The sequence below is a fragment of the Lonchura striata genome, chromosome 5, assembly GCF_050655825.1.
Source record: "Lonchura striata isolate lonStrDom1 chromosome 5, ASM5065582v1, whole genome shotgun sequence".
NCBI lineage: Eukaryota > Metazoa > Chordata > Aves > Passeriformes > Estrildidae > Lonchura > Lonchura striata.
In genome coordinates, this window is record NC_140707.1 from 29,992,943 (window position 1) to 30,012,910 (window position 19,968).

Consider the following 19,968-nt stretch of genomic DNA (forward strand, 5'->3'; position numbering starts at 1 on the left):
ACAAAGGCCAGGCCACATTAGCCTGTTTGCAGCTATTGTAAATCCGGTAGCTACCTTTTCCTTAGAAGCAAGTCTCTTAACCTATCTTTCTGTATTTAGAGAAACCCCAAGCAGCCTGTATTCTGTGAAATTCTTGAACAGATTTGTGAAGGAGAAGATGTGGAGTCCCTCTCATCTGAAAAGGACACACAGAGAAAGGTAAGCAAAGGCTGTACATAGTTTACACTGCTATTACACTCTCCCTTTGTCCAAACTCTAAGGTGTTTTATGTAGAGGCATGCTCGCATTAGCACCTTATTCTTGTAGACCAAGGTCTGAGCCCATTTCTAGCTTGGATCACTGAAAAAGGTGCTGCTTTCTGCAGCAGCCCCCTCAATATTTGTCTCTTGTCTCTATCATTAGCTTTATCTTAATGGGAGTAGACCTGCTGATTGTTTTTCAGTAGGACGTAAGTACAGCTGTACTGAGCTTAACTTTATTAGATGAGCGTGTGAAACGTGAAGATACATTATTCACAGTGGAGTTGCTTTATCCTAGACTACTGATTCATAATAAAGTTCAAGAAATATATTGTTTGCCCCTCTCTTTGGCACATGAAATACACACAGTGCTACCCTTCAGTTTTCATGTCCTCTACATGAGAGGCCTGCAAGGACTACCCTAATGCTACGCTATCATTTCAGCTCTGTTGTTTCTTTCTTCAGTGTAACTGAATAAAATAATGAGTCCTTGCCTTAACTAGCCCATGCCCTCTTTACAAGAAACCAGTCAAAACCACATTGAAACCTGACAAAATCCCATTGAAGCCAGGCAAACGCCCACAAAACCAGACAAAGCCTGTGGACACCAGGCAAGGCAGGTACCTGATGATAACCTGGCTGGGCAGTGTCCAACAGGGACATGGATGTCATCCTGACAGTGACATTCTGAAACCAGGGAGGCTGCCCCGAGGGGCCAAGGGGCTCGAGACAGAGGAGTCACCACCTTTTCGGGCAGAGGTGATTCGGGAGGCTTTGTGAGGGAAGGCCAAAAGCATCCTGGCTGATCAGAATTTGTTCATGCCTTTAGGACACAGGGCGCTCAACACGCGCCATGGGTGTCCTGTGCCACTTGTGTGTCACTTGTGTCCTGTGCAGGTGTGTGTCACCTGAGCTTTCCAGCAGAGCCCCTTGCCCGCCGTGCTCGGCCAAGCAGGGCTGCAGCGCAGCAGCCGCACCGGTGGCTCCGGGTGGCAGACAGGGAGGTTTGCCAAGGCTGGGGCACAGCACCCGCCCTGCATCTCACACACGTTCGTTCCAGAGCGCTTCGTATTGGGAATAGTGTGGCCATGGGACCAGGGCAGCGATTGTCCCCCTGCACTGGTGAGGCCACAGCTAGAGTGCCGTGTCCGGTTTGGACCCCTCACTACAGGAAGGACACTGAGGTGCTGGAGTGAGTCCAGAGAAGGGCAATAGAGAAGGGTCTGGAGCACAAGTCCTGTGAGGAGCAGCTGAGACAGCTGGGGGAAAGGAGGTCAAGGGAGACTTTATCTACAAGTGCCTGGAAGGAGGCTGTAGCCAGGTGGGGGTTGGCGCCTCCTCCCAGCCAACAAGCGGGAAAGAGGAAATGGGCTGAAGCTGCGCCAGAGGAGGTTTAGTTTGGGTATTAGGAAAAATGTCTTCACTGCAGAAATTGTCATGCATTAAGAACAGGCTTCCCAAGGAGTGGTGCAATCAACATCCCTGAAAGCGTTCAAAAGGCAGGTGGAACTCGGGGACATGGTCCAGTGATAAGCAAGGCGGTGTTGCTGGTTGACGCCTGGACTCGATCACCTTAAAGGCGGGTCATTTCTAACCTTAACGATCCTATAGTTTTATAGAACACACTGTGCCGGCTGTTAGGCGGCGTTAGAGGTCTCAGGGGCCCCTGCGGGGCGGCGGGCTCAGGAAAAGGCAAGCCCCGCAGGCGCAGGAGGCGGCAGCGCCGCCGCACCGCAGCCGGCCGCCCCGGCCCGGCCCCCCCGCGCGCCGCCGCCCTGTTGTCAGGCAGTTTGGCGCCCGCGCGCGCCCCGGGGGCGTGGCCCGGAGCGCTGGCCAATGGCGAGGCGCGGCGGGTGAAGCTGCGGGACGGACGCCCCCGCTGGCTCCCGCCCCGCCCCCGCCGCGGCCTCCGAGCGCCTCGGCTCCGGATTGGACGGGACGGGTTTATTTTTAAAAGGAATCTGCTTTTTCTATTGGCCGAGAGAGACGCCTGTCAGCGTGACGTTACTTTGTTGCTAGGCTGGGAAGGTGGGAATCGGCGTGTACCCGCCCCGTGCGCTGATTGGCCAATGGGAAGCCGAGAGCCCGCCGCCACCCGCGTCCCACCCTGTCGCAGCCGCGTAACGGGTGACTGACGTTGGCCTGGCGGCCAATGAGAGGCCGAGGTACGCACAGCGCCCAATAGAAAGGGGCGCTCCGAGGAGAAGGGCGGTTCCGGGGCGAGGTGATTGGCAGGTGGGCGGAGGTAGAGGAGGGCTCGCCGGAGCTGCCATGTCCGCCATCTTGGAGCGTCGGTGATGGTGGCGAGCGGAGGTTTTCCCGCCTGAGCGGAGGCACCGGGGCCTGTGGCGGGGGACGCGCTGCCGAGGTACGGCCGGGCCGGCGCCGTGACTCCGCCCCGCCGCTTCCAGGGGAGCAGCGCTCCGGCGGCGGCTCCTCCGCGGCGGCGCGGGCCTGGCGCCCGCTGACGGCCGTGCGGGGCTCCGGGCGCTGCTCGGGCGGCACCGGGCCGGGCCGCCGGGGCCGGGCGTGCGCGGCCTCCCGCAGCCGCCGCGCGGGCCCGGAGCGCGGCGCGGAGGCCGGGCCGCAGGCGGAGCGCTCCGTGCCGGCTGCCCCGGGCTGCCGCGCTCCTGGCGCTCCTCTGGTGGGACGGATGGGCGGCTCTGGGGCTTTAACGAGGCGGCTTCTTGGAACTGTAGTGCTTTAAGAGCGTAGTAGTGTTTGGGTAAGCTTTAACCGCTGTTAAATGCGTTTGGCAAAATCTCACTTAGAACCTGCCAGTTTTTCTGGTTTTGTTTTTTGTTGGTTGCTACGAACTTGCCAAAGTGTAAGAGGGAATTAGTGTTTTCTATTTAGTGTCATACGAGACTATCTTGTATGACATAAGTGCAATTGAGGCTAAAGATCGTTTCTGTCAGCACAAATGTTGTTTTAAGTCAGTGGGGTACTTTGAATGGGTGTGTTGCTATTTTAAAAAAGTGTTCTAAGTGGAGAAAACTTAGGAGTAGGTGGATAGCTTTTGAAAGGAATCCTTTGAGATGTTGACAACTTAAAAATGAAAGATTATGTTACTTACTGGTGGTGGTATTAGGTTTTGAATGTCCTTCAGTGCAGTGAGTAAGTGTACTCTTAACAGTGCAGTATGTTTTTTGGATATGCACAAATACCTGTGTGGGTTTTTGTTTTTTTTTTTTCTGGGATGCTGAAAGATTGGAAGTCTCTGTTTCAGTGTTCCAGAAAGATTGCTGAAGTTATTTGAACCGAATGGTCTATTTCCAGTGCAACAAACATTTCAAATAAGACTCTGATTATTTATCTCCGTGTTATTTATGTTTTCACTAGCAAGACATGGAGTAACTGAAGCTTGCAAGAGTTTCATCATTATACAAGTAGAAAATAACACTGCAAAATTACCTTTCAATATGTAAGTTGTTAATGAGATGCCATGCAAAAGTGATATCCAGTTTACATGTTTTTCGTGATAGTTTATATTTTTAAGTACTTGTTTAGGTTCACTTAAATTACTTGTTTTGTCCATCTATGATCTTATTTGAACATAAGGGATTCTTCTTAAGACCAAGGAAAACATTGAATTGAAAGGTGTAGTTTAGAAATTCCAGAAAAGCAACCTGTTTAACAGGAATGCCTTTAACTAGGGTAGTGCATTACAGTTTCTTTACAAGCCAGCTAGATTTGTATGTAAACTGCTGTAAGCATCACAGCTTTGGATTTCTTAAAAATACGATTCAAGTAGCTGTTATTCCCTTATGGAATTAAAGACACTGAGTAGTTTATGTCTCTTCACAATACTGCCTGCAAACTGCTCAGTTCTGCTGAGTTGCTGAAGTGAACAAAAGTGACTTTTTCCTTTGGAATGTTTCTGTCTTACACTTAAAGGAGGTGATGCTATAGCCTGTGTACCACTCAGATAATCAGATTGTGTTCCAAGAGTGAAATTCAAGTGAATTAGTAGAGGGAGCCTGAGTTTAGCAGTATGGGAACAGAAATTTGTGTATGTAGCTTTAGTATTTACAGATGTTTAGAGAGTGAACTCTGTTGTTATGGTTCAAAATCTTTGCTTATTTACCCAGCTTGAGCTTGACATGCATGTACTATGAAATGCTAAAGAGCTGGCTCAAAACCAACCAGTCTGAAGGGAGAAATGTATTGAAGAACTGTCTGGTCCCCTCTTCTTCCTATCCATTAATGTCCTGTTTTGTTCAAGTGTTTAAAAAGCCTTGAAGTATGTATTTAAATGCACAGTTAAAGGTGGAAGGTAAAGGATGGCTTATTGCAATATGGTTGCAAAGAGCAGTGTTTCAACATAGTACATCTTTGTCTTCACTTTTGTATTCCCTTTTCTTGGATAACTGAGTTAATTTATGGCTTTTAGAACTATGGTGGAAGCCATGGCTTTTGTGCTTGGGCAGAAGAGGTGCTGGTGTGAGCATAGTGATCACTTTCTGTGGTAAGGTAGGATGGCTTCAGCACACTGTGTGCCCTCTAGATTAGTCTTCTGTAGTAGCACCTTTGCCTGTGGTTGTTAAACTTGCTGTGTACTCCACTATCGCATATTCCAGGTTTAGGAATACTGTGTTATCTCAGGTTACTATCTCACACCCAGATTCTAGAAGACCAGATGTTGGGTTGTCCTAAGAGCAAGATGTAGAGCCATTGTTTTTGGCAAAGCTTTTCACAGTAATAGAACACGTATGGGTAAATGAGAAATAGCGTCTTGCTTGTGTCTTCTTATTTTGGTAAGTTGTAGGAAGAGGGCAAAGAACTTGAGAAACGAGTGATCCTGATATTTTTGGGGTGGGAAGCAAGCCGGAAGGGTCAAGGAGAAGACGCACAGAGAACATGAACATCATGCTGAAAGCTCTGCATAGCATGTTTAATTGTTTCTGTAGCGTGTCAGGGTGCCAGCATCTGTTTTAGAAACCATATGCTACTAAGCAACTGAAGTAAAATATTTTTCTACTCTTGGATATTATATGTAGCTTTATAGCTAGTTTGGGACCTTCTCAGGAAGTGGAATAGACTGACTTGAAAAGATTGGGAGGACACGTGGTTTAAGCTTGCCTGTTTATGGAATAGCTCTTCACATAATATTGGCAAAAAATTGTTGGTATGAAATACAAGGCTTTTCGTGACCCTTGATTATTCAATAGCATATATAACATGCCAAGAAACATGTTTGAAATGGTATGTGTGATTTGGAATAGGTGAAAAAGTTCCTGCCTAACACTTTGACTTTTTTTTCTTCTTGCTGTTAGTTCATACAGTCATCCCTTAATTCTGTTAAATCCATGTATCTCTTCCTCTTAAACTTGAAACGTTCAGTGTCAAATCTGTGGGATATGTTGCATACCAGTTGTGGAAAAGAATAGCAGAAACACATTAGCATACAATCTTATGGACCAGTGAAGCTGTAACACTCCACTGGACGGGAGATTTATGTTGTTAGGCCTGTAGGCACAATGGCACAGAAGAGTGCCTGGGAAATGCAAGGTGGGGATTTGATTAATTAAGGGAAGGAGTGTAAAAAAGGAGAATAAAAATTCTATATATGCACAAGCAGAAACTGCCCTGTGGTGAGATTTGAGGATGGATTAGTTTCCTTGAAAGGTTCTTAAAACTTTATCCAATTTCATTTTGAATGAGATGGTTCCAAGCATTTTTGCAGTTTAAGTTGTGTATCTCTGAGGAGGTGCCCCTGTGTCCACTGGCCCTTCTTGAAAATGAGCACAGGAACACCATAGGCTGTCTCTTGTCACCTGTGCCAAAAGATGCTTTTAAACATGAAGAAAGCTCTAAAGCCCTTTTAGGCTGCCCAGGCCTGTCCTAGGTGAGGCTTGAGAGATGGCCATGTGATTTCCAGTTTGGTAATAAAGCACAGTTGGGATGGAGGATGAAAACATCAAATTTTTTAGTAAAAAGTAGTTTCTGAATTAATTAAATATGTTCTAGAATAGCTGTTTCAGTACTAAAAGCATTCTGATTGTTAATTACAGAAGTGAATTGCAGGTTACACAATGGGTGAGTTCCCTTCTTGAGTGACCATTGGCAGGATTTCTAACTGGATGCCAGTATATAAAACAAGATTTTGTTGTACAAATTTAACTTCTGCTGTGGGTTTTTGAAGTGAATGCCATTATTTCCTAAACTTTTCTGTAAATGTACAGGATGCTCCTTTAGAAGAGCAAAGCCCCAGACTAATCCTCAGTTGTGTTGCACATTTCTCTCCTGTGGGAGTAACCTAATGGATAGATTAAAACTTTCAAGTAATGCTTTATGCAGTGGCTGTAGGCAATGCTAGTGCAGGTGTGATTGCATTTTCCATTGTATTGTAACTGTTTTGAGCCTTTGTTAGAGCAGAAAAAAGGGAGTAGCAGATACTCTCAAGGCTTACCTTGCTACAAGTTGATATTATTTCACTTTTGTTTGCATTGTGAAAGGGGTGTAAGCCACTGCCTCCACAGGGTGGATTTCTGCACCTTTGTAGCAGAGTGTCTAACAATTAGTGATCCTCATAGAAATTGTGAAAATACAATGCTATTTTGCTTTTTTTGTAAGTATAATGGAAATCAAGTTTTGTGTTTCCAATCTACTTAGTGCAGGGGAAAATAAAGGGGTTTTGTGTGTGTGTGTGTGTGTGTTTTTTCAATTGCTCTAAGTTTCATTAAAGCAAAAAATCAGGTTAGGAATTGGTGACAAAGCTCATTCATTCTGTGATGTGGAGAAATAGGGCTCTCCATATTCTTCTCTTGCTTACCATGTACTGGCTACTTGAACCAGTTACCAATCTTAAGAGTTCAGCTGTGAACTTTAGGTCTTGTTTGAACTGCAGAATTTGAATTAATGTTATTTTTTCTGCTACTGTCTTGATGAACTTGCTGGATGTCCATGTAACTGAAAGCTAAGTCTTCTAGAAAACAAAAAGTAGTAGGTCACTTTTGACAACTTTAGCTGTTGTCACCAAACTTTTTAGAAAAGGATGGCAAGTTTAGAGACAGCTAAAACAAAACTGCAGTGGTGGCAGGAAGAGACCCATTTTTTAAATGAGGAGGGTTCCTACTGATGTAAGCATCTCCTTTTTCTAGGAGCTCAAGGTCTGTGTCATGTCAGTGCAGAACAGTCTAGATGGAAGTGCACCTGGAAGTTGCAGCAGCTCAGGGGTCTTGTTCCCGTCGGCCATGTTTGTCTTTCTCTGTTCTTTCTGGCTCTCACAAAGGGGGAGTTTGTCACTGCTCATGGCAGCTCTGAGGAGTGATGACATGTAGGAGTCTTTTGCTGTCTGTGAGGGACAGCTGTAGAAGGTACAGTGAGCTGGCTGTGAAGTATCAGTTCTTCCTTTTGGCTGTGTCCAGCAAACATTCATCAAAGGATCCTTCTCTGTGTGTATTTGATGTTGATGATGGGCTCTTTGTTACAGTTCTAATCCACATCTAAATAGCAAAAAAATTGTTCACCAAACACTGTATTTGGTGAAATCTGTTTGATAAAGGATTTGGTAAAGGTAACATTAGTGAGAGATCTGCATTTCAAAATGATCATCATAAAAAATGAAATGTGTCTTTTCAGGCTGCTTGATTATGCTCTAAGGGCTAATGCTGTCTTCTAGAGTCACAATATTAAAGTTAATAATTTTTTCTGATACAAGTAATATGTGATTGAAGACTGAACTTACAACTTCTCAACCCATTGCTTTAGTGCTTGATTACTTTAGTTACTCAGTAGTTGTGCCAGATACAGTTGTCTTAATACGATTTCAGTCATAGATAGGCACATACTTTTTTTTTCCTGAGTCTGCCTTATCCAGTATGCCCTCCTGCTGTACTTGAATATTATTATTACTTGAATACTTATTTTGGGAACAAAAACCAACATACCTGAACTGAGTACCAGCTACACTTGGCTTTGATGCTCTGCTTCAAAAATGCAAATTTATAATTTGCAAAAATGTAAGTTAAAAGTATAAATTAATCCCTAATGCCTTGGTTACTGACTAGGGAATTTAGTTGCCCAGATTGGAATAGGAGAGATAGATATTCAAGGCAGACAAGAATAATTCTGAATCTTTTATGTATGAGAGTGTCTGTGGAAAAAAGATTCAAAGGAAAACCCATAGGGTTTATGTGTTTACTTATTTATATTTTTTATAGGAAACACCTGCAGATGTTTTTCACAGTGGGAAACTGGATGCCTTTTAGGGCATAACAGAAAGCGAAAACAATGATATTAATACTTATACAAGATTTTTTACCTTTTGAAATGCACTGGTCCAGTCTTCCCGTCTTCTGGATTTGGGAATTGTGAAGTTTAGTTTGTAATCCTAGCTGTAAGGCTGGAGATTAGAATGCAGTGGGGTTGGCTTTTTTTTTCCTCCCATGTTGAAGTTGTAGCCCTGTGTAGACAGGAATTAAATTATTTATAGAGCAAATAAAAATTTGTAATGTGGTGCTGATCGCATCCTCATAAGAAGGGTTTATAGGTTATCCAAATGTAATTAAAAAAAAAAATTATTGTAAGTAGCGAGCATTGAGTAAAACCACCTAAGAAGTCTTGTTATAGACTTCAAGGCATTTAAAACCAAGTTAATTTCTGTGCCACTGGGCATTGCAGTGACTTGACTTTTTGGAATTGTAATAAGACTGTCTTGACAAAAGTCTGTGTGGGACCCTAAATGTTACTGAAAAGAATAGAAGACTTAAGTTTAGATCTTAAGTAAATTGATTTTCAAGTCTTTGGCTCAGCAGGGTATTTCTCTTTAGGGCTTTATCATGTAATGCTGTAGTAAATGCCATTTTAAATTCTGAGCTTGCATTTTAAGTCGCTTGGTTTCTTTGAAACTTTATGCTTTAAATCCCTTGAGTAGGCGTAGGGCAGATGTATCGCTGTAGTTTTGTGTAACTAACCTATCAGTGCTGTTTTCAGTCTTGCATTGGGATTAGTTATAACAGTGTGTTCAGTAATTCTTAGTAAAGTAACACTTGGTGAGAGTTGAGGCTCTTGCAGAGGGAGAAAACTGTTGGCAGATAGATTGGTAGTTGAGAGAAAGAATTGGTAGGAAGGAATGGATGCTTAAAGTACTCTGAGTTACTGTGTGCCCTCTCTTGAAAGGGCACAAAGAAAATGAAAGTGTGAAAAGCCAGTTGAAGGAAGGGTAATTTCAGAAGGATATGTGTCCCTTAACTGTGGCATATTGCTTGAATGGGTTTTTTAAACTCTATTAGAGTATACTAGTGTCCTTACGGTATTGCACAGCTGATGATCACTTCAGTGTAAAACTTTAGACTAATCACCTTTTGGAAGCAGTATTACTAAGAGCTGCTGCTAAATCTTTGAGACAGACTTGCCCCACAGTTGCCAGTTGAAACTGTGATAGAATTCTGAAAGGTGCTCAAACAAATCTGCTCCTCTGATTTGTTTGAGTCTTAATTCAAGAAGCATTGAAGTATTGAAGAATTTTGAAAAGATTATTTTGAAGGTCACAGAGAAGATAGTAGATTTGGCATTTTTTTAAATGAAACTTCAGCTTTTTTTTCTTTAAACTTGCACTTGGAAGGTGGTGTCTTATTCTGTTAGGCAGTCCTGATTTTTGTACTGTTGTCCAAATAGAAGGGTTAATAGAAGAGTTCCATGGGGAAGGCATTCCTTCTGTTCTGTTTAGACACCAGAGGCATCTGTGCCTAAAAAAGTGTGTGATTGCTTTGTGTGTGTGGTTTGTAAAAGGACAGCATGGCAAAACTCAGTTACTGGAGTCTCCAAAATATAAATTGCCTGTGCGAGTGGGGAATGAGAAAAAAAAGATTGCATTAGCTTAATAGCCACTTCAGGCTTCTCTGGGAAGGCTTTTTGCACTGAAGTTTCATGATTTTGCCGGGTTTCTAATTTATTTTCTGAAATGTATTTTTGCATGTACCTAAATAAAAATGATGGTAATTCATTAACCTTATGTAGATGAGAATTGGTGAAATCTTCCCATTTAAAAGCATTATTTTCTTAATTTTCTAAGATGAGTCTTGGAAAAGTCAAGCTGGTCATGCTTTTTTGAAGCTTGTTGTTTAAATACCAGCAGTTACTGGACAATTGTCTTTGTAGCACTCTGTATTACAGAAGGAGGATATTGAGTCACCAGCTGTCTTAATCTTTGAGTGCTAAATTAATCTGACTGTTCAGCATCCAGTATTTAATCGACATTTCATATGTATTAGAATATTTATCTTTATTAAGTACTTACCTTCATTCTCAGGATATCTGTAGAGGTGGGCAAACTGTTGTGTACACTGTTTTCCCTGAAAACTGTGAAGGAAAGTAGTGTTTTTTGTTTGGTTAAAGGGTCAAATAAAGCTGTAAGATTCCAGATGGCACTAAATTTTGCTAAATACTGAAGCCAAAATCTAGAGAAGTGGATATGCTAAAGCAGCATCACTCCCCTTGTATTTAGATGCTGCTTCTGTGGTTTTTTTTTTTCTCTTGCTTGGCATTGGAAGAACTTTTCTGCTTTTATCTTAGGGATTGTATTGTTAAACTTGAAAATGCTGGTATTGTAGGAAAAAATATAGAAGGGGCTTAAGCTCTTTGGTAAATCAAGTCAATTTTTAGTGGTCTTTGCCCATGAGCAAATCAAAATAAAAGATGTTTTAACCTGGTTAAATTGAATATTAAAGGAAGAAATAACTTAAACTTTCTCTTCATGATGTTGGATTTGAACACTCTTTGAAGAGTGTTAGGGATTCTAACTTTAATTCCCCAAAGCAAAACATGTTTATGATACTGTCATTAAGGGAATATTTAGCTTGTGAGTGCATTTAGGGTGGGTTGAATAGTTCTGTCAGTTTTTCACGATATGGTTACATTTCTTGATATCCTAATTAAAAGAACTTAAGAACTTGCAGCCATCAAAATTTATTTTAATGGCTTTGTAGAGCTTAGCATAAGGAAAAGCAGGTAGATACTCTTGCCCATAGCCTTTAACTAGTGCAGTTCACGTAACTTGGAGTGAAAATTCAGGTTACCTGAACAGCAGGTCCCAGAAACCGTGAATGAAAGTGAAGAGTTAAGCAAGAGGTTACAAATTGCTTTGGATTTAGTTTTGAAGTTGCTGTCTTCACGTGAGAGTCCACTGCAGTTCTGGCAGCAGCTGTAAATGACTGGAGCTTCAGGAGACAAAAACACTGATGTGCTCCTGGAAGCTGCTGACTTCCATTTCTGAACTGCAAATGGTCTTTAATTATTCTTTTTAACAAGACTGGGATTTTGCATTAAAAAATAAAGCAAATAATAGATGTGAATGCACTGTCTATACAGGAGGAGCACTGGTGTCCTGGTTAGAAGTTGCTGAAGTAGCTTTCTTTTACCTCCATGTATTTTTTTATGTGCCTCAAAACCTGATTTATGTCCAACTTTCAAGGCCTAATCCACAAGGGGAATAGGAGGATTAACTTGAGAAAAAAAATCCAAACTCATGCTGTCTTTGAACTAATACAGTGAACAGAATAACACACATGCTTATAAAAGAAACCTCTGGTAAAATTCACGCCTTTCAACTTAAAGGCTGTCTTTAGGTTATAGTAGTTGTTTCTAAAATGTTCCAACAAAAACGTTAAGTTTACTGCTAAAGCAGTGAGTCAGTGTTACTGGAGTTTTTTGCATTTCCAGAGTAGCAGTATGGGAATTCAGGACTCGTTTACACTTGCAAATTATCAGCTGGTTGAGACAACAGTAGAACTGATACTGAGTTGTTCAAATTCAACATCACCCATCTTATGTATTGGATTCAGGAGAGCTTTTACTCTGTCATCTGAGCAGGCTTGTAGTGATATAATTTAGGGCAAAGATGGAAGAGTCAGATCCTGATTGCACTGTCCCTAATGGTGTGGTCCCTCTTCCTTGGCTGCACTGGCCCTGGTGATTGATAGACCCTTTCTGTTGTTCCATCCCGTGGACAGAAAAACTCTTCCCCTCTTCCTTCTGCATTTGCCACTTTTGGAGTAACTTTTTTCATTTGGAAATGCCTTGGCAGAGGTTTCATCACTGTTGGGGAGCCAACAGAGGGTGACTGCACAGCAAGGGGTAGAACAAAGCTGCTTTGCATAAGCTAATTTAGCATCCTGAAGCACTCCTGTGAGAGACTATGAGGAATTTCAGTCCTTATCCTCATTCTGAGTGTGGATGGTGACATTTCAAAGTACACATGTATCCTCTAAGCAAGGTGTTCGGAACTGATAGCCAAAGCATTCAAAGTTTAAGTCCTGACCTGAGTGAGATGCTTCTTTGTGTTTAAAATTTGCCTTGGTTATCATGAAGATTTTTCTATAAACTTATTTAGTTTACAAATGAGAATTCTAGACTAGTTCAGATGTACCAATATCTTAGCCCTTCTGCTCTCACCACTATGAAGTTGATGGTTGTGGACAACACTTTCAAGTCAAGTTTCTTTGAGAACCTTTTGTCAAAGGGGTTACTTAAAAGTTTTTGGGAAGAGATGTTCCTGATCATGTGGTAAAACACGAGTATTCTAACCAGGAGTGGTCCTTTGATTTTTTTTTTATTTTTTTTTTTTTCATTACTTTGTTTTTTCTCAACTGGCATTTGGAGAATTGTGGTAGGGAACAATGCTGAATCTTAAATTACAATTTCATAGTGCTCTGCCTGAATGTTACATTAAACAGTTTTGTGTTGCTAGCCTGTAATTTCACTGGGGGAATCTTTCTTGGCCAGTAAGCTGCTGGAAGAAAGGAAAAGATTCTACTATTTTGTGCTTCAGCTGTTTTTCATGTGTGTTGCATTAGAATTCTTGGACTTTTTCTGGCCTAGAGAAGTGACAGAACTAAACCATCCCATGTCCTGTGCTCCCTTTATTAATTGAAGTCCAGGTCCTTATGTTAGAGAAGAGATGCTGGTGTTCTGCTAGTGGTTTTGTCAAGCTTATGTAACAGTTTTATTTCAGATATATGAAGTTATATAAGTTACATGCAGAGAATTACAGTAAGAGCAGCACTATTCAGGAGCTTGCAGTTCTTGGACTTTTTTACCAAGATGCACAAATGTTGCATGGGTAGAGACACTTGTTTGGTTTCAGTGTTCGGGCCAATAGAGATGCATGGGAATGGTTTTAGAAACAGTTCATGCAGCATTAATAAAATTAGTTTAGTCCTTTTTATGGCAACTGGTCACATAGTGGTTACTTCTCTTATCTAAAAATGTATGATTAAAGTTTTTTAGGTAATACTTAAAACAGACTTTGCTGTGATAGTTTGTTTCATGTGAAGATGGATCCTACCCTGGGTAGTTGTGCCTTGCTTTATTTTCTGGGTATATTATATAAACATGAACATGGATGTGGTCCTGGTTATGATGACTCTTCATTGTTCTGTGTTTGAATATAATCCATCTGTACACATGACAATACTACCATCCTGCATGTTACCTTCAGGTCTAAGGTTTTAACCTTCCATCATTGGATACTTCATGACAGGGCTCTATTAACTTGGCTGAATGATTGCTGAATGCAAGGCATCCCTGGATGTAGGAAAGACAGATTTAAATATACTTGAACCTCATCCAGTCAGGTGATGCCTTTTTTTTTACATTGTTTTTTGGAAAGACCGCCTGTGAGGTTTTTTTTTTTTTTTGGGGGGGGGTGGGGGTGTCCCTTTTTTCATAATGCAGTACCTAATCTGTCCTGCAGAGAGGAGCAGTCTGAGTTAATAAACCATACGTATCACTAAGTGTAAGTCAGTCTTTAGACCAACCTCTAAACTCTTGCAGATTTTGAGGTGGACTGAAAAAGTCCTGATTGACCAGAGCAGCATTCTGGTGGTACACTCTTCACAGAGCATGCTGTAATACATGCACTCCAAGTATCTTGCTAATTTTGACTACACCGGTGTCTCTAATTTACTCTGTAATCCTGCTGCGTTGAATTCAGAAGCCAACTGTTCTGGTGCTAGACAATGGTATTTAGACACTGAAGTCTTCAAACAGAAAGCAGAGTAGAGAAATAACAAAGACATCCTTGTAAGGGGAGTAATAAGAGTGGTTTTCATTTGGATAGTTCCAGTAGCAATTGAAATCTGTGGATTTTAAGAATGTGTAAACTCTTCTGAAAGTGTATTAAGCTAAGCAGGCTTACTTTGTTTCCACAAGACATAATTGAAGAAATGTTCTCTCCCTTTTTGAGGCTCTGCTTTGGAACATAGGTACACTTTTAAAATGCAGGAACAATAACCTGCAAAACTTCACTTCAGTGAAGTGAACTGAGTCCAGAAAATTTGTTTACTTTTTCTGCTTGACTCACAGGGTATTAGCAGGTCTGTCAGGCATGGAGACCTAAAGGTCTGCAGGTGGAAAAACGCATTTAAAAGACCTTTAAGAGAATTATGGTCAGTGTATTACACTGAGCTTCAGTTCATGTGCATGTTGGTTGCTAAAACAACCTGAGAAATTATCTTTAAGGTCATTTCCAACCCAAGGTATTATTTGAATCTATGATCTTTAGGTTGACAAAGACCATCTGTTAAATCACATGCAAAGATCAAAAACCAGCTTTGAAGACACAGCTCCTTATCTTTAACATGGAAGGTGTAAAAGTAATACAATTAATAATTGGCAGAATACTTGAAAAGCTACTGAGGTGGATAGTTTGGGGTTTTTAGCTGAATATGCCAAATAGTGGGTAGTCACTGACCTGAGTTAATAAATGTGCCACTAATTTTGCTACTCTTCTTAGTTGCTAGTACTTTATTTTCCATAAAAACTATTAACCATGTTCCCAAAAGAATTGTGTTCTTGAAACCTGTGTTAAAAAACAAAATCAAAAAGCCCCTCAAAGTGCTGAAAAGTGAAGGTGAATTTTTATTTCAGGAATTCTTCCTGCAACTACTACAAACAGCTAATCAGAAAGAAAAAGCAGTTTGTAGGGTGCTTTTTCTTGCCTGTTTAGTGTTGACTAGAGCACAGGCAGGTGTCAGTCTGAAGTCAGTTAAGGATACTTAATAGAGCTCATAATTCTTCCAGTGTAAAGCAAAGTAATATTAAACTATCAGAATTAAGAGATTTTCATAATGGTGACTGAATGCTGTCTTAATTTACCTTGTTACTTTGGAAGTCTGGATGTGATCTCTGTTGGTTTTTTTGAAGCTGACCTGTTTTCAGATTGAAACTGACTGAATTCTTTATAGACTTGTGCCAACCTAACAGGCATTCTTAATGCTTTTTAGTTTATTTCTGTGTAGGTTTGTAGATAAATGACATTAATATAAAGGAATAATTATGAAGATAGGAAAAAACTACTGCAGAAAGCTCAGTAATGGGTATTTCAGGTCTTCCAGATCTGAAGATGTTATTTTATGGGAACTTGCTAATAGGTTTTTTTTTTTAAGTCTAGATTTGTGTTAGAGTTCAGTGAATTACAGATTATAAAGGCAGTTTCATTTCAATGAGACAAAGTTTCTTCTTTGACTTCCAAAAATGGAAGGAAATGTTAAAATTGATTTAAAAGTAAATAGGTATTTCAGATGACAGGCTGCTTTTCATTTTATTTTTGGTGTATGTTCTGCTGAACTGACAATTTTCTTCCTAGCAAGTTGTTTCTTTCCTCTGTTTACATGTTATATTTGTTGCAAAACAGCCCTTAGTGTTTATGCAGTTGTCAAGCTATTGAATAGAACCTATTAACAATATTAAATTATACGATTTTTTTTTGTCGTTGTAGGAAGAAATCTGCTTCATCTAATTCAATGCTAATTCAGTCCTGCTAATCTGCTAGTACTGTAGATTGAAAGATTTTTTTGCTGTTGCCAGGATACCCTGTAATGGGCAAGAAGCCTGAGAGAATCAAAACGTTCTGATTTCTTAACTTTTAAAAACTTTTGTGTTTTAACAGGTAAGACACTATTAAACTTCACCTACAGCAGTAGATTTAGCTTCTGCATCTATAAAGCCTTATCCTAAAGCATTCAGAAACCACTTAAATTTTAAGCTTTTCATGTCCCTGATGTCCGCTAAAGTCACCTGATTTTACAAGTTCACATTTATCACTTTCTAAGCTGCAGTTCCTTCTTCAGTTCAGGCTTTGTGGCCATGCCTTCTCTTTTCTTGCAGCTTCTTTCTGACTACTTTCTAGCTGGCTGATGCTAACTTTTGTCTTTTAACTTACCCTGCTCTTGCACCATCTTTCTCCACCCTGCTTTGGTTCACTGTGACAATCAGGGGTGTTCCAGACACACAGTTGTGGCTATTCTGTTTGTTTTACAGGATTTTGCTTTTGTGCCAGGAAGTGTATGTGCTACCCAACCTTTTTGAAAGAGTTTTAAAGCAAATGTGTTCATGAACTGACGTACAGTAGATATGAGTGAGGTTTATAGATTATTATACTGAGACAGTACTGTCTTTTGCAACTGAATTTTTTGGTACTAAACTTCATGTTTCAGTGCAAAGGTGTCTTGGGTACCTATGCATTGTTGAGCTTGCATTTTATATTATTATGGAGTCATGTGCATTTCATAGTGCAATAATATCTTAATTTTCATTTTGAAGCTAATTGGAAGAATTCGGAATAAGAAGAAATCTAACTGAATTCTGTGACCAGTGGATATTTTAAATTTGTAATTGGCAGTTGATGTGAAACAACTAGAAAATTATTCATCTTCTCTACTTGGGCAGGAGAGATTAATGTCTTAATTTGTAATTATTGCATTAAGATCTTTATTTATTAACACTTAGTAACATGTGGTTTGAGATAATGTAGGAAATGATGAGGCTATAGTTGTTACTTGGTATGAAATAGTTCTTGTAAATTCACTGCAGACTGTACATTTCAACTGATTTTTGTACTTCTGTTGAACAGTTATGACCTCTTGAATTTTGAGGGATTGGTATCTTGGGATAAACTTGAACTAGTTTGGATTTATGTACATACTTCATGTCAGAGCTATAGATTATTGGGGGGTGTATATGCACATGATATGTGTGTGTATATATATATAATATATAAAAAATAATAAGATGACAGATTAGGATTGGAAGGAACCTCTGGAGATCATCTAGTCCACCCTTCTGCCAAGGCAGAGTCACCTAGAGCAAGTGACACAGGAGCATACTCAGGTAGGGTTTGATTGTCTCCAGACCTCCCTGGGCATCCTGTTCCAGTGCTCTGCCACCCTCCGTGTCCAGAAGTTCTTCCTTGTGTTGAGGTGGAATTTCATGTCGTCTAGTTTATGGCCATTGCTCCTTATCCTGTTGTTGGACACCATGGAGAGGAGTCCAGCATCATTGTCTTAGCACCCAACTTAGATATTTGTATGCAAGAATGAGATGCCCTCTCAGTCTTGTCTGGACTAAAGATGCCCAGCTCTCACAGTCTCTCCTCATAAGTGATGCTCCAGACCTCAAGTCCGTCATTGTGGCCTCTGCTGCATCCCTCTCCAGTAGCTCCTTTTCTTGCTTGAACTGCGGGGATTAGATTGACCATAGCATTTCACTCCAGATGTGGCCTCCCTAGGGCTGACTAGAGGGGTAGGATCACATCCCCTCCACCTGCTGGGCACACTCTTCTGATGCACCCTAGGATAGATACCATTGTCCCTCCTGGCCGCAAGGGTATGCTGCTGACTCATCCACAGATGTGTTTTTCTAGTTCTTATCTAGATAGGAGTGCAGCTGAGATTGATAAAGAAGAGTAAGTGTGATTTCACTTCACTTCTTAACTGTTGTGTCACCATAGCAGGCTCCTTCTTCTCATGACTGATAGAGGAATGGAAGTCCCTGCTTTAATAACTTGCCAGTAGGAGGTGGCACCTTGTTAAAGAACATGTTAGGAGATCACTGTCTTCATCCAGTTTTTGGGCATGTTTTTCTTACAGTCAGGGAAAGACTGTCACATGGCATCTCCTGCATTCCTCTAAAGAGGATGTAGTTACCCTCTGAAAGTATAGTAGTTAGCAGAGGAGCATATGTGTTGTGAAAGACTATAGTGTCTGGAAGGAATCCTGTCATGGCATCAGGAGGCCACTCTGGCTGCAGTATGTGGCCAACTATGGCTGTCCTGGGAGTTTGGGAGGCTGTGGCCTGAGAGATGTGCTCATGTGGGAGAAGGAGGCTTACGTAGGCTGAGGTCCCCTTTTCAGGGATCGCTCCCCTGTTCCTGCTGCTCCTTGGACACAGGGACTGCCCTCAGTCTCCCCTCGTGTGCCTAAGCTTCAGCCTGCTCTTCATCCTGTGTCTGGGCTCCCCTGCATGAGACAGTGGCAGAAGTTTTGCAGGAAGGTCAGAGACCCTTGGTAACCTCCCACTCTGCAGCCCTGTGTCCAGCAGTGGCTGAGAAGAGAGTGAAGCGTCCAGAAATCCTGCTCTGAGGAAAGAAGTGCAGCCAGCTTGCACAAGCTCTCCCAGCCTTCCATGAAGGAATTGTTGGTTGGTTTTGTTTCTCTTTTAGTATCTCTTCTAGTTTGTTATGCCCATGGACTAGGAAGGAGTATGCATGTTATTAGAAGTATGTGTTAAACTGTTGAGGTAGAGGTGTTTCTGTTTTCTCTTCTATTTAATTCCTATTAATTTCAAACCATTTATTTGTTCCTTTCTCCACAGAGTTTCTTTGAAATTTCACTAGCTCATTATAAGTAATGAAGTATTTCTTCTCTACCAGGTCTCAGTTCTGACACTGAAGAAATAGCTACATGTTATTTTGTATTCACTGGAGACTTGTGTTCTATGTCAAATTAATCTTACATTTTGTTTAAGAAATGTGGCAACTGTACCATGAAAGCTTATTATTGTTTTTGGTTTGTTTTTTTGTTTTTTTTTTGATTGCTGGGTGTAATTGTAAAATACTGTAATTAAATTGAGGGATTTTGAACACCAACTTACATCTTTCTAGCCAATAGTACTCAGTGATTCTCACTGTTCTGATTGAAAATAAATTTATTCCAAATAGGTTAGGACAGGCAATTGTAGACAGCAAGTTTACAATGGGTGATGCTCTGCTGAGTACAACAGGCAGTTTAAAAAGTAGCAGCTAGAGTGTCTTCTGTCACTTCTGTCACTTTTGTTCAATGGAAATTCTCTTTAGCTCTACATTTTTTCAGAGGTACATTCATGCTTAGTTTTGTTTTGAACAAATGGTCCACTTTCAGTGTCAAAATAAGCTCTTTATGAATGCTAGGACAGTGTCTTGTTACTGTCCATTGATTGGAGAAAGGGGCCCCTGTGCTCTAAGTTGGAATCTCACTAGACATACCTAGATAGTAACTAGGTGAGGTTATATGAAGCTGGCAGAAAGGTATGCTTGGCAGTTGAAATAAATCTCTTAATGTGTTTAAAGGTCTTAAAAGATAATATACCAAAATTTTTCATGATAAAAGCTTAATAAATTAGTTTCATTATTACTTTATCCTTCCTTAAACTTACCTGCCTACTTGGTTTTTGGGATGCAAGGAATTGTTTGCATTGGAAATTCTTGTATCATTAAGAAGTGCAAGACCATCCTAAATTCAAGGACTCCTTTGGTAGTTACTCTCCTTGCCTCCATCAACTAGGTTGGCTTTTGCTAGTTGCTGCACAGAAATTATAAATCCTGTTTTGCTGAAGTAGGCTGCATCACTTAAGATCTGTTTCAATTGTGGAAATGTTTGTTGGTGCAAAAGTAACTGATTTTCTTTTCCATCTGTGTGCTTGAACTCTACAGTAAGAAAACACAGTATTGCACAAAGAAAAGTGACAGATT

The 19,968-nt window shown here is 40.9% G+C and overlaps 1 protein-coding gene across 25 annotated transcripts in view; it reads left to right on the forward strand.

The window, feature by feature from the left end:
• Positions 1-44: 44 nt before the first annotated feature.
• Positions 45-19,968, forward strand: part of PPP6R3 (protein phosphatase 6 regulatory subunit 3) — a 52,562-nt gene continuing 32,638 nt past the window's right edge. For 8 of the 25 annotated variants that reach the window (XR_014955997.1, XR_014955998.1, XM_085581664.1 and 5 more), the window contains exons 1-2: positions 2,502-2,607; positions 15,961-16,131. The gene's annotated coding sequence lies outside the window, so the exon portion shown is untranslated. Of the gene's footprint in view, positions 199-2,501; positions 2,608-2,815; positions 3,664-15,960; positions 16,132-19,968 lie in introns of those variants that run through there. The other 17 variants (XR_014955999.1, XR_014956001.1, XM_085581668.1 and 14 more) reach the window with 6 other exon arrangements.